The sequence below is a fragment of the Triticum aestivum genome, chromosome 3D (assembly GCF_018294505.1).
Source record: "Triticum aestivum cultivar Chinese Spring chromosome 3D, IWGSC CS RefSeq v2.1, whole genome shotgun sequence".
NCBI lineage: Eukaryota > Viridiplantae > Streptophyta > Magnoliopsida > Poales > Poaceae > Triticum > Triticum aestivum.
The window spans coordinates 583,722,475-583,737,705 of record NC_057802.1 but is presented as its reverse complement, the minus strand read 5'-3'; the positions used below and the strand labels follow the sequence as shown (position 1 = coordinate 583,737,705).

Here is a 15,231-nt window from a genome sequence, read left to right as displayed (position 1 = left end):
TCCAAATACATATTTATTCCGCTTCAAACATTGAAATGCCCCGAGCCTTTGTTCCTGTCAATTGTACTACTTCCAGTTTCCACATGGTGGTGCTTTGAAGCAAAGTTATTTTTGTTGGGTGGTACATTTTTCATTTAGTATCTTCCTATTCCGCGTGTAGGGCTGCGTGAGCTGAGCAAATTCCCCCTCTCCCCCACCCCGGCGCGCGGGACAACCCGCACACTTGCCTTCTTTTTTTCAGCTTCTTTCTTTCCGAGCAGTTTTTGGAAGGTTCTCCTCTCGGGGGTTTTCTCTATATTTCCATGTCAGTTCTATCGGTTTTCTTTCAGCCTTTTATGTTTCATTTCTGATCGTTTCTTATTTTCCTTTTCCTTTTTTAATTGTTGAATTATTTAAAATGTTTGATTATTTTGGAAATCTAGGCACATTTTGAAAAAACAAATACCTTTTGCAAATCCATGAACATTTTTAAGTAGAAAAGTTTTTAAAGTTTGCTTGAATAGTTTTAAATTTTGGACGATTTTATAATTTTTTGAACATTTTGAAAATTGATCGAGGGAAACTTTGTAAATCCAGAATCATGTTTACAAATTTAGATTTTTTTTTTTTAGAATAGTGATTATTTTTAAAAAAATTATATTTCTGAATTTACTAACATTTTTTAAAATTTCTTAGCATTGTTTAATTCATGAACTTTTTATTTGGAACATTTTGAAATTTTCATGAATTTAAAATTTTGAGAATATTTATTTTTAATTTTGAAACATTTTAAAAACTTCAACATTAGTCAGTTTTGTGAAAAAACCTGGTTCTAAATCGGTGTGCCTAATCTTGTGTACTGAATACAAACTGGAGCAGTTGACTCAGAACATTTTGTAAGGCTAATCCACACTTTATTTAGTTCATAATGTGGTCAGGGATACAACAAATGTTTTCATTGATGAGATGCTTGACAGGCCTTAACCTCCAGTGTTGTCACGGGTAGCCGTGTGAGTTGAGTTGGGCCTTAGTAATCCAATGCTAGGATGTAAATAACATTTCCAAGTCCATGATCCAAATACATATTTATTCCGCTTCAAAAATTGAAATGCCCCGAGCCTTTGTTCCTGTCAATTGTACTGCTTCTAGTTTCCACGTGGTGGTGCTTTGAAGCAAAGTTATTTTTGTTGGGCGGCACATTATTATTCAGTATCTCCCTATTCCACGTGTAGAGCTAGGCAGGCTTTAGCCAGGCTATGAGCTTCAACATTCATATCGCGCTTCTCATGGATGAGTTCCACCGTCACAAAGTCCTGTGTCTTCCTCTTTGCTTCACGTATGACAGATTTTGACGTCCCATGGTAATCCCCCTTTATGTGGTTGACAGTCGCCATGCAGCCAGACGCCGCCACACCCTACGGTGCAGTGCCTAGCTCGGGGGCGTTGCACCTCTGTCCACCGTGGCAGCCCCTGGGCCCGCACCCAGCAGTGCAGCGCCTCCGAGCTAGGCGCCACACATGTAATGTGCAGCGCCTAACCCTTAGGCGCTGCACTGTCTGTTACTAGTTGCCTGCCCCCCCCCCTCTCCCCCACTCTCCCCCCACACACCCCAACCCCCATAGCATCCGACCCGAGATTTGCCCCCTCTCCCCCTCTCAAACCCTCTCCCAAATCTTGCAAATTTGAACATTTTGTCTGTGGATTTCGAACTCAAACCCTCCCTCAAGGTAATCTTCTCCGATCTCCTTGTTTTGATCCAAGTAATGTTAACAATTTGCTCATTTGTTGCTAGTTTGGGGAAACCCTAGTTTTGTATGGATCTAGAGATTTGCATGGAGATGTGAGATGTTTATTTGCCAATTTCCTGTGATTAGTCTTGTTAGTATGTTAGGGTTATTCTTATGGGTGTTCTTATGTTGGTGCTAGGGTTAGGGTTTGGGTTAGGATTAGGGTTGTTGTTTTTCATATATATTTTAGGGTTTGTACTCCGTGTTAATCCTTGGATTAGTACTCATGGAAGCAACGTTACGTTGTGTTGTTTGAATGCTTATAGGGATGGGAAGAACATGTGTGTTTGTTCATCATGGGGACAAAGACGCCTTCTTGAAAGGCAATATTGAACCGGACCCGGATGAGCTTGACATGGTGTTTGATAGTAGTCCTAGCTATGCGGAGCTCTTGCAACAAGTGAGGAAAGATTTGAATTGGATGGACTCTAGTGATATTGTTGAGTTGGAGGGAAGGCATAATGTTGGTTTTGGAATGCACATCCGTTGGAAGACAATGCGTGTCAACTCGGAGCAATGTTGGGTTGCATACAAGGAGACGGTGGCCGAATCACTAGAAAAGGCTCTTGAGTTATTTGCAACGAAGAAGGTTGATTCAAGTTTGCATTTGGAGGCTCCAGAGGAACCATATCGATAAGGGCATGCATCTGCTCGCGCCACCCATCAGAATCAGTGCTCATACATAGAGGATTCCCCTCGATAGGAAGACCGGCGATGATAGCAATATCCTGGAGAGTCACGGTCATCTCCCCGGTCCGAAGATGGAAATTGTGTGTCTCCGGCCTCCAACGATCAACAAGCGCGGTGATTGCTGCAGCATTGAGGGGTGGCGTCGACCGGCTGACCAACTAAATGAAAGGGAGGAGTCTTGTCTCCCTTACATACGGTGTGTATCGCTCATCATAGCGCATCCCCCAAGGTTGACCCCGTGAGACCGAATCTTCAGAGGTTGAAGCTCCTACAAACAAGCAAATCAGAAAATTACATATGGGGCATTTGTGTTTGAAATAAACACGAAATTCATAATACCGGCCAATTCATTATTACCCACTGCTCCACCGACATAGCGTACGACCGGTGTTGATGGTCCCAGTGATCATCGAGAAGACAAACCATCCTAACAATTTCAAACAAAGCTTTCTTGTCAACACGATTATCTAAAGTACGCCTACTATATGCAAAATTCAAAGCACATGTATCCAAAGCATTCTTGTCAATACAAATATAATTTCAATACAAATAAACAAACTAGGCCTACTTCATGCAAGATTCAATACAAATATCTTTTCCATAGAAATAACATGTCAACCTATGTATCCAAACCATATCTTTTCAATAAAATCAACTAAACTAGGGTTGCAAAATTAGGTATGTAATACATGCAAGATTCTAATACATGCAACATTCTAATCTAACAAGGGTTCCCCAAATCTAATACATGCAAGATTCAATACATGCAAGATTCAAACAAAGGTTCCCCAAATCTTCAAAATAGCATACATTCTATGGATAGAAAGAAGGGGATCGGAGGAGAGTACCTTCTAGGATGGATTGGTGAAGGAATCCACGGACCAAATCGTCAGATCTGAAGGATTTGAGAGAGGGGATTGAGAGGGGGAGAGGAGAGGGCCGTCGCTTCTTCTGTAACTGGTGCAATAGGGTGGGTTAGGGAGGAGAGGGCCGCGGCGGCTGCATCTAAGTCACCGTGCAGCGTCTAAGGGCTAGGCGCTGCACGTTACACGTATGGCGCCTAACTCGAAGGCGCTGCACTGCTGGGTGCGGGCCTAGGGGCTGCCACGGTGGACAGAGGTGCAACGCCCCAGAGCTAGGCGCTGCACCGTAAGGTGTGGTGCCTGCGTGTCGGGCGCCACACAAAAAGGTCGGCCGCGTGAAATAGTTTTGGGAGCAGTTCATTCTGTGATTTGATTTTGTCCATAGGTCAAAATTGTCAAATTTGCCCCTCGCTACTTGCCATTGCTTCCAGTACCTCCTTTTGTGAGCTGTTTTTCTAGAAACCTGAAGGGTTAGTTACAAGGCCACGCTAGCTGCCGGTCAGCCGGCGCTAGCTTTTGGCCGGTCATGTGCTGGCCCCATGATTCAATTATCAACAACGGTTTCCCTCATCATCTCCATCATCAGCAAAATCCTTCAACGGCCCAAGAAAAATTCATCGCCGATCACAACAAAATAGCCACTTCGATAACAGGTCCGACGGAAAAAAAGTCGCCGGTCCCAGCACAAATCGTGGGTTCCAGAAAAAGACGTCGCTAGTTGTAGCAAATGGTCCTGCCCCTGGACGCAAAAAAGGGAGCGATGGCCACCAACACACCCAGCTCGCAGCTCGTTCCAGCTTCTCCATAGCGTGTTGCAGGACCTTATGCTGACTGTTGTAGCTCCATCGCCGGCGGTGGCCTCTGGCTCCAACAAAGTTCGTCGCCGGTTCCAGCATTTTTTTTTTGCCATTCTTTGCAAAGTCCATCGCCGGTTGCAGCAAAAAAGCATCACTATGGAGGATCCCAAAAGTAGTTGCCGATTCCAGCTAAAAATGCAATCGATCGCAGCAAAAAACTAACATGTTGTAGATAAGGGAGGGGGACAAAAGTGACGCGTGGGCCCCACACGTGCGTGGCCTGCCAAAACAGGGACACATGGGTCGCGTAGTCCGTTGGATCAAGTAAGATCCAACGACTAGTGCGTGACCCGCGGGCGCTTGGGCCGGTCAGCCGGATAACAAGGTTTCCCTAGTTACAACGGGCCTAGGTTCCCTTGGTCCAAAAATAGTTCTGGGTCACTCGGCTTCAACAACTTTTTTCATACACTTGGTTTTTTTCGTATATAATTTTTGTATACACGAGAATCATTTTCTCTATACGCACTGAACATTTTTTAAATGCATGTTTAACATTTTTTTCAAATATTTTCCTTCAAAATTATTATGAAAAAAGTTGATCATGTACTTTAAAAATGTTATTCAGCATTTAAAATGATTAAAAAAAACTATTGAAAAATGTTAATAAAGCATTTGGAAAATGTTAAATTTGTATTAAAAATTATTGATTTTGTATTAAAAATGTTAATCAAACAGTTGAAAATGTGAAATATGTATAGAAAAAATGTTCCCATGTATTCAAAAAAATCTTGTGTTCTTTTAGAAAATTTGCATTGTTGAGGAAATCGTTAACTGATAGTTGCTCGGTTGGTGGGCGAGTAGGGGATTAATAGCCTAATCGATAAATCAGTCGGCCAATTAATCAATTAGTCGAATGATTTATCAGTTTATCAACTACTCGGTGACCATAGAGTAGAGATTAATCGGTAAGTTAACTGGTTAATCAGACAAATTCTTGAACAGGTAAAACTGTTAGACTTGTATTTAAAAAATGTTGATCAAGCATTTGAAAAATGCTAATGTATATAGGAAAAATACATGTTGATCAAGCATTTGAAAAATATTAAATGTATATAGGAAAATTGTGGACCAAGTATTAAAAAATGGTTAATCTTTTATTCAAAACAAATATTAATCAATCATTTCTAAAGTGTTAATATTGTATTTGAAAATGGTAATCATACATTTAAAAATGATTAAAATGGGTATCTAATTTTTTATGAACATATATTAAAATAATGTTGATCATGTATTTGAGGAATGTTAATCAAGCATTTGAAAAACATTAAAAACGTGTATAGATTGGTTTTTCACAATTTATTCAAAAGCCAAGAAAGAAACAAAGGAATAGAAGAAAACTGCTGAAAGTCAAGAAAGAAAGAAAAGAAAAACTCAGAAAGAGGACCAAAAAAGAAAGAAAAGCAAAATAACCCTGAAAACTGAGAAAGAAACAAACAAATACAATGAAGAAAAGAAAACTAAAACTAGTGAAAACCATGAAAGAAATATAGAAAACCGATGAAAAGCCAAAGAAAAAAATTAGTCTAAAGAAAACAGTGACAAAATAGAGAAAACTGATAAAAAAGAAAAAGGAAAAGAAAACAAAAGAACGGAACCATTACATTAACTACCACAAGCGCTCTTCTCGATCTTTAAGCGAAGTCGAAAATGCTTGAGCCGAGACCGATGGAACACTCGTTATAGGGCAAGATATAGCCTTTGCGGTCACACTGCTCGGGATTCGTACAAAGAGGTGCGCGAACGGGAGTTGCGCCGGCCCATTACCTAACTACCTGATACTGGGTTTTGAACCTTCTAAAGGTTCGGTGTGGTTTTCCCCCTTTTTTGTTGTCTTATTCCCGGTTTTTTCTTTTTATTGTTTGTTACTTTTTCCATGTTTTATTTTGTTTTTTGAAAAAAATCATAATTTTGAAAGAATGTTAGTATTTTAGTAATTTTAAATTTTGGTATTCTCAAAAATACTTACAATTTGAAAAAATGTCCATGCTTGCAAAATAATGTCTGTATTTCAAAACATATATATTAAAAAACATTCTAACCTACAAAAAAGTTCAGAAATGCAAAAAATTCTTGTTTTTTAATAAATCAAAATTGGAAAGAATCGTTTTTAAGAAATATCAAATTGTAAAGTAAAAATTTAAAATAATGTTCATGTTTTTATAAAGTTATCAGAAATTGAAAAAACGCGTTCCAAAAAGTTGCATTTTGAAAAAGTTCATGTATTTTAAAAATCTTTGAAATATTCGAAATTTTTTTAAAATTTTAATGCCCCCAAAACAAAGTTTTCATTTTTTTTTAGAATAACCGAATGAGAAAATCATATGGTAATAAAAAGCAACTGCTACAAACTGTATAATGCAAGTGTACCGGCCCATCAACACGCGCCCTGTCTACAAGAATAATGGTTGATCTCAACAAGATAACAAAGGCCAGGATCATGCGACGAAGATGTTTGTGACGGTGGATCCGGAAATGCTTATTGTGCAACGACAAATCATGAAACGTGAACCGAGCTCATGACACTCCATTCCATAGACGAACGAACTTGGAGTTGATATATCAACATCGATCATGTAGCAAGCAGGAAGGGAAACCAGCCAAAGCAAAGCTAAAAAAGATGGTCTGAGATGGCCATTCCCAAGTACATCCTGTACTACCAGTACTTCCTCCATTCCCTTATATAAGACCACAAACTTAAATTACAGGTATTAAGGTAAAATTCAATGATTGCTTTGCAAGCTAACTTTTCTTCTCGTTAACTGGGATCATTAATATGCCCGCATGCATGCAAGAAAGAAATGAGAAAGAAGTAGCACAGTGTCATTATGATCACATGCATGCAGGTATTAAACAAGTTGCTAGTACGAGAAAACATCATTAAATTTTGCCTCGATTACTGTTAGTGGTCTTGTATAGATGCAGTACAAGACCACTAACAGTAATCGAGGCAAAATTTAATGATGTTTTCTCGTACTAGCAACTTGTTTAATACCTGCATGCATGTGATCATAATGACACTGTGCTACTTCCTTCTCATTCCTTCCTTGCATGCATGCGGGCATATTAATGATCCCGGTTAACGAGAAGAAAAGTTAGCTTGCAAAGCAGTCATTAAGTTTACCTTGACACCTGTAATTTGAGTTTGTGGCCTTGTATAAGTGAATGAAGGGAGTATTTATTTTCTCACCTAGGAGACAGCGCAGAACGGTGGTGAGGCCTTGTCGTTTGGCAATACCAGAGGTCACTGTGACATGTACACAGGATTTGCGTGTAGCATGACGTGGAGGTCCGAGTGCTCCCCGGCAGCTGGCTGTTCGTTTGCATCGCCAAATATTCATCCAAATATGCATTGCCAAAATATTCATTCAGATCGATCACGAGCCAATATATAAGCTGGGATGTGCTTGTTCACGAGCTTCCTTGCAAAGCAAATGGCATCCCCGAACCCCTCGACAACGGTCGCAACCTTGGCCTTTACCAGAAAGACGTCGGCAGGGTCGCGACCGACGAAGACCGGGCCGTGGCGGTCGAGTTTGACACCCTCAAGAACCCTGAGGTCGACCACAGCGGCAGCCACATGGGCATCGACGTCAACTCCATCGCCTCCCAGGCGTACGGCAACGCGACCTTGCCGGACAGGAACCTCACGTCGGGCCTCCCAATGACTTGCCATATCAGCTACGGTAACGACACCTAGATCCCAGCAGCCGTTCTCCAGGCCGGCAACGCGACCTCCTACCATGTCAACACCACTGTTGACCTGAGGGATCACCTGCCTAGTGTGGTGGCCATCGGCTTCTCAGCTGCTACCGGACGAGGAGTCGAGATACACCAAATCATGTCCTGGTCGTTTAACTCCACCTTAGATCCACCGACGCAAAGCTGCAAGGTTCTGCCGCCGAAAACCCCCAAGATGTGGTGGAAACTACTAGTAGAGGTAATAACTGGAGTTATTGCAATTGTGTGCATCTTTGTCGGTGTACGTGGATGGCAGCTATGCACGCTAAAGAAGCGTTACAGAGCTCTCGCCGGGGGGCTTCCACATTCTGATTATCACAAGCTGGCGCGTGTGGCCAACAGATTTGCAAAGGAAAACAAGCTCGGCGAAGGAGGTTCTTCCTCTGTTTATCGGGGCCAACTGACTAGTCCAACAAGAGCAATGGCAATAAAGATATTCAAACCAGCGGCATCTGGCCAGGCCCGCCAGGGGAGGAATGCGTTCGAGGACGAGCTCAGGATTACCAGTCGGCTGAGGCACCGGAACCTTGTCGAATTGATAGGTTGGTGTTATGACGGCCCAAGGAACCTGGTTGAGTTTATATGCTGGTGGTGGGACGACAGGTACATGCGGCTCTTCCTTGTGTATGAGTTGTTGCCACGGAAGAAAATCTTATACGACCTGGGTCGTGCGCTGCCGAACGTGAGACCCTGTCTAGCGCCTGACACCTGGAGAAACGAATCTCAAAGCAACATGAATCCCGTTTCCATTCCCGACTTGCAGCCGCCCCGTTTTCCAAATCCCTAATCCCTTTTCCTTCGCCGCCGCCCTACGCTCGCTCGCCGCCGTCGCCGCCGCCGCAACTTTTCTGCTCACTCTGTCGCGGAAGTACCGAGCCCGTCTCCGCTGCTCTCCCACGCCGTCCACAACCATGCTCATCGACGCCCCGGCAGCTCGCCCATGGAGGCGCAACTCCTCTGCTCGCTGCGTCGCTAGCCACTGGTGCTCCTTCCACGGCCATGCTCCTCATCCGCCCCGCTCACGGCACCACCTACTGCTTTACTCCGCCGGCTGTGGCCTGGCAACTCGGCGTTGGAGTTGTTACCTGCTGCTGCTGGCTGCATCTTGACACATGGTGCTGGACACTGACGAAAATGCAGAGCTTGATGTTCTGTCGACACTGACGAAAGACGGGCAACATGCATGATGGCAAAAGGAAGATAGAAGAAACAGCAAAACGATCGGCAGATCTCCGGCTCGATTTACTGTTGTGCATGCCTGTGTGGATCATGATTCAGTGCTTTCTACAAATGTATGTGAGATGTTGTTTCAGTCATCAAAACAACAAAATCAGGAAGTCAAGTCAAGTTGTTTAGGATAGCTGATGTTTTGTTCATTTTTCTTCAGAATTTTATTCTGAAGTCAAGTAATATAGGATGGCTGATGAGATCATGGAGCTTTTCTGTATAAATGAATTTATGTACTCCCTCCGTCCCAAAATTCTTGTCTAAAGTTCCTGGTATTTGCAGATTTATTGTCCTACTTGTTATATTTGTGATCAACTGAACAAAACATCCCAGATTTACAGCTCTAATCAAGCACCAACAATATACAGGGAAAAAAAACTGCCTTTGTTCAGTATTGTACAGCTCTAATCAAGCACCAACAATATACAGGGAAAATTCTTATTGAGTCGGCGGTGCCGCAAGTGCAGGCGCCCACGAGCATGGTCGTGGCCGTCGGGGACTAGCAGTTGGCTACTTCTGACGGGAGTGGAGCACCACCAGCAAGGAGTCACGCCCGGCCGGCATCGAGGGGCATCCCCGTGGCCAAATGTGGAGAGCAGTTACGACGGTGCCGTGAGTACTGCCGGCGGGGATGGAACGCGCCGTGCTGGGGTGGTGTACCTGGCGTCGAGGAGCACACCGGCGGCGATGTGACGAGCAGGCTGCAGCTTGGGTCGTTGACTCGTTGGAGAGATTTGGAAACGGGGAAGTGGGGAACGAGATGCTGCTGCTTTAGGATTCGTAATGCCAGGTGTCGCACGCGGGAGAAGGTCTCACGAGCAGCTGTATGCGACCCGGTCGCATAGGATTTTTTCCCTGTTGCCACAAGGTAGCCTTGATCAACACCTACATGGGGCAACAGTTGGTTGCCATGGTCCAGGAGGTACGCATTATAATTCCACCCTGAGATCATTTTTACATCGTTTAATCCAAGTTTAGTTTTCTTTCCTTGACACATAATGCATGATTACATACTTTGAAAAACAGGTACAAGATCATCCTCGACTTAGGCTCTGCACTGCAATACTTTCACGTAGATTGCGAGGAAGGCCAACAATGTATCATACATGGTGATATCAAGTCCAGCAACGTGTTGCTTGGGTCTGTTAAACAAGGGATTTGTGATTCTGGCGTACCTCAACCGAGGCGTCCTGCACATGTATTTATACGCATGAGACGATGAGTACAGATCGATCTCTAGGATCGTAACAGAGTCTATCTACGATATCTACAAGTGGTTACAATCCTAACTATTCAAACGTGGTGTACAAGGAAGATACAATCGGTTGTTTAACATGCCCCCTTAATAGAACCGGAAAGATTGAGATTGTGCCTGAAGAACCGAAGTTGATGTACACCAATTGGTTTAATTAGGCCATCTGCTAGCTGATCTTGCGTAGGGATGAACCGTATTGATACGTCTCCAATGTATCTATAATTTTTGATTGTTCCATGCTATTATATTGTCTGTTTTGGATGTTTTATTGCATTAATATGCTATTTTATATCATTTTTTGAGACTAACCTATTAACCTAGTGCCCAGTGCCAGTTGCTGTTTTTTTCCTTGTTTTTTGCCTTTTCAGAAAGGAATATCAAACGGAGTCCAAACGGAATAAAACTTTCACGATGATGTTTCTTGGACTAGAAGACACCCGTACACTACTGGAATCAGCAGATTTGCCGTCTGCCGACTCTTTGCCGTCAGCTAGCGGATGGCAAAGAAAGGCTTTGCCATCAGCCACCGGAAAACGGACGGCAAAGAGGCAGCGGACGGCAAAGGAAGGTTTTGCCATCAACATATCTTTGCCGTCCGCTAGCGGACGGCAAAGACGCTTTGCCGTCTGCTAGCTGACGGGAAAGAGGATGGGTGGCGGGCTTACGAGAACGACCTAACGGCCATTTTCTTTGCCGTCTGCTGGCGGACGGCAAAGACGCTTTGCCGTTTGCTAGCTGACGGCAAAGAGGATGGGTGGCGGGCTTACGAGGACGACCTAACGGCCATTTTCTTTGCCGTCTGCTGGCGGACGGCAAAACTGGCGGCAAAGACGCTTTGCCGTCTGCTAGCTGACGGCAAAGAGGATGGGTGGCGGGCTTACGAGGACGACCTAACGGCCATTTTCTTTGCCGTCTGCTGGCGAACGGCAAAACTTCTTTGCCGTCAGCCAGCAGACGGCAAAGAAAATGACCGTTAGGTCGTCCGTTTCCCCCCGGCCACCCCACTAGGTACGCTCTTTGCCGTCTGCTAGCAGACGGCAAAGAGCTGTGACCTACTAGCAGAAAAGGGGCCGCGCCCGCGCCCGTGCCCCCCCCTCTCTGATCTGTTCGTCCCCTGCCCGAGCCGCCGCCACCCCTCACCCCTGCCGCCGCCCCGAACCCGCGCCGCCACCCCCGTCGCGGCCGCCCCGTGCCACCCCCGTCGCCGGCCACCCCGCCCCGGCCCTGTGCCTGAGCCGCCGCCCCACGCCACCCCTGTCGCGGGCCGCCCCGCACCGCCCCGACCCCATCCCGAGCCGTCGCCGCCCGCGCCGCCCCGCCCTTCCGGCCGCGCCGCCCCCGTCCCGAGTCGCCGGCCGCCCCACACCGCCCGACCCCGCCCCGCCGCCGCCCTGCCCCTCATCATGGTGAGTTTTTTTCCTGTTTTTTTAGATTTAGTTTATGTTTGTTTAGTTTAGGTTAATTAGGTTAGTTTAGTTTAGGTTAGTTTAGGTTAGTTTAGGTTATTTAGGTTAGTTTAGGTTAATTTAGTTTATTTTAGGTTACATTTAGTTTATAGTTTTGTTTAGGTTTTTTTCCTGTTTTTAAGAATAATCAAGAAAGATGACAGAAAAAGAAGAAGAAGAAGAGGAAGAAGAAGAAGAAAAAAGAACAATAAGTAGTAGAAGAAGAAGATGATGAAAAAAAGAAGTTGAAGTTGAAGATGGAAAAAAGAAGTAGGAAAAGGGGGCGCCCGGGGACGAGCGGGTTAATTAGGGGGTTCCTCGGTGTCGATGGAACCCTAAATAGCAAGTATATCGTCGGTGCGAGATACATGTGTCCATCGGTGTCGAACACTACATCCATGTCCCACAAGTGACGCCGACGTCCGGCGTCCCAAAGCAACTCTTCTCGGCGTCGATGGCGGTCGAACACCATCGCAAATTTGTCTGGCAGCCTATGCGATGACGATTAAAAGGGAAGTGTTGAAACTTGGAACACCCAAACTGACTCAGGTCGGTTTGGTTGTTTGAAATTTCAAAATTTGGCTTTAATCCTCATCGCAGAGGCTGCCAGACAAATTCGCGATGGTGTTCGACCGTCATCGGCCACCAGAACTATTGTTGCCGGACGCCGGGCGCCGGCTTCACTTGTGGAATGTGGATCTAGTGTTCAACACCGAGCGCCACATGTATCTCGCATCGATGAGACTTGCTATTTAGGGTTCCATCGACGCCAAGGACCCCCTAACCCGCTCATCCTGTTTTCAATATTTAGTTAGGTCAACGGAAGAAACAAAATTGCTATGTTACTCATCTTTGGATTTAAATGTGCAGTTATTTCGTCGCTGCGATGGTCTAGTGTTCGACAAGCTCCGCCCCTGCGTTCGTTGGTGAGCACAAATGACATCTCCCGATGAAACTTGCTAGCTATAGGTGTCAATCATCAGTATGCGTAACCACTATGCGTCTCCCGTTCGAAAGGGTTACATCTATAAATATGCATGCATTTGCATATTTATAATCGTGATTCTTTTGAATTATCCAACGTTATCCATGGACAGCCCGAGTATGTGTAGATTGGGTTCGTTTTCCCATATGCTCTGCTCCGGATCCGATGCAGAATTTCGTCAGTGCCTCCTTGTTGTTCTCCGGGTACACATCCTCTCTGCTTATTGCCGAGACGTGTATCAGGAGAACAGCGGGGAGGTGCTGCCGAAATTTTGCGTCGGATCCGGAGCAGAGCATGGGAAAACGAACCCAATCTACACATACTCGGGTGGGATTAGGACCTATCTTTACCTATTAGCGTGTAGGTTGCATGGACGTAATAAAACTGACAAACTCCATTAACTGATGGATATGGTTTGCTTAATTATGTATATATTTCTTGTGTGTCCAGTAGAAAGTCAATATGAGTGATCGTGCATGGATGTACACCGGTTACACTAGTCAGAAAGTTTGGACCGAGGAATGGTTAACAAAAACCAAGGGGTTTGTTAGAGCCGCATTTGCAAATGGCCAGGAATTAAGCTGGTGCCCCTGTGCCCGTTGCGACAACTATAAAAAGAGGGACGAGCTTGAAATGAGTAAAGACCTGCAGAAGTTGTTGGGGATCGTTGCAGAAATTAAAAAATTTCTACGCATCACCAAGATCAATCTATGGAGTTTACTAGCAACGAGAGGGGAGTGCATCTTCATACTTTTGAAGATCGCGATGCGGAAGCGTTGCAAGAACGCGGTTGGAGGAGTCGTACACGTAGCGATTCAGATCGCGGCAGAATCCGATCCAAGCACCGAACAACGGCGCCTCCGCGTTCAACACACGTGCAACCCGGTGATGTCTCCCGCGCCTTGATCCAGCAAGGAGGACGGAGAGGTTGAGGAAGCAGGCTCCAACAGCAGCATGACGGCGTGGTGGTGGTGGAGTGGCAGTTCTCCGGTAGGGCTTCGCCAAGCTCACGCGGAGGAGGAGAGGTGTTGGGGAGGGGAGGGGCTGCGCCTTGGATGTGGTGCGACTGCCCTCCCTCTACCCCTCGGGTGAAGGGGAAGGGGGCCGGCCCCCTCCAGATGGATCTAGAGGGGGGCGGCGGCCAAGGGGGAGGGGGCTTGCCCCCCAAGCCAAGGGGGCGCCCCCTTTAGGGTCCCCCCCAACCCTAGGCGCATGGGCCCTAGGGGATGGCGCCCAGCCCACTTAGGGGCTGGTTCCCTTCCACATACAGCCCATAGAGCCCTCCGGGGCAGGTGGACCCTCCCGGTGGACCCCCGGAACCCCTTCGGTGGTCCCGGTACAATACCGATAAACCCCCGAACCCTTCTAGTGACCGTATGATGACTTCCCATATATAAATCTTCACCTCCGGACCAATCCGGAACTCCTCGCGACGTCCGGGATCTCATCCGGAACTCCGAACAACATTCAGTAATCACATACAAACCTTCCTTATAACCCTAGCGTCATCGAACCTTAAGTGTGTAGACCCTACGGGTTCGGGAATCATGCAGACATGACCGAGACACCTCACTAGCTAATAACCAACAGCGGGATCTGGATACCCATGTTGGCTCCCACACGTTCCACGATGATCTCATCGGATGAACCACGATGTCGAGGATTCAAGCAATCCCGTATACAATTCCCTCTGTCAATCGATACGTTACTTGCCCGAGATTCGATCATCGGTATCCCAATACCTCGTTCAATCTCGTTACCGGCAAGTCACTTTACTCGTTCCGTAATGCATGATCCCGTGATCAACTACTTGGTCACATCGAGCTCATTATGATGATGCATTACCGAGTGGGCCCAGAGATACCTCTCCGTCATACGGAGTGACAAATCCCAGTCTCGATCCGTGCCAACCCAACACACACTTTCGGAGATACCTGTAGTGCACCTTTATAGTCACCCCAGTTACGTTGTGACGTTTGGTACACCCAAAGCATTCCTACGGCATCCGGGAGTTGCACGATCTCATGGTCTAAGGAAATGATACTTGACATTAGAAAAGCTTTAGCAAACGAACTACACGATCTAGTGCTATGCTTAGGATTGGGTCTTGTCCATCACATCATTCTCCAAATGATGTGACCCCGTTATCAATGACATCCAATGTCCATGGTCAGGAAACCGTAACCATCTATTGATCAACGAGCTAGTCAACTAGAGGCCTAGGGACATGTTGTGGTCTATGTATTCACACATGTATTACGATTTCCGGATAACACAATTATAGCATGAACAATAGACAATTATCATGAACAAGGAAATATAATAATAACCATTTTATTATTGCCTCTAGGGCATATTTCCAATAGAAGTTTGGTTTTACGCCTGGTTACACGGTCTGGACATTA

At 45.5% G+C, this 15,231-nt stretch overlaps 1 pseudogene; it reads left to right on the top strand.

Moving 5' to 3' along the window:
* Positions 1–6,803: 6,803 nt before the first annotated feature.
* Positions 6,804–11,806, top strand: LOC123076581 (L-type lectin-domain containing receptor kinase IX.2-like; annotated as a pseudogene).
* The last annotated feature ends 3,425 nt before the right edge of the window (positions 11,807–15,231 follow it).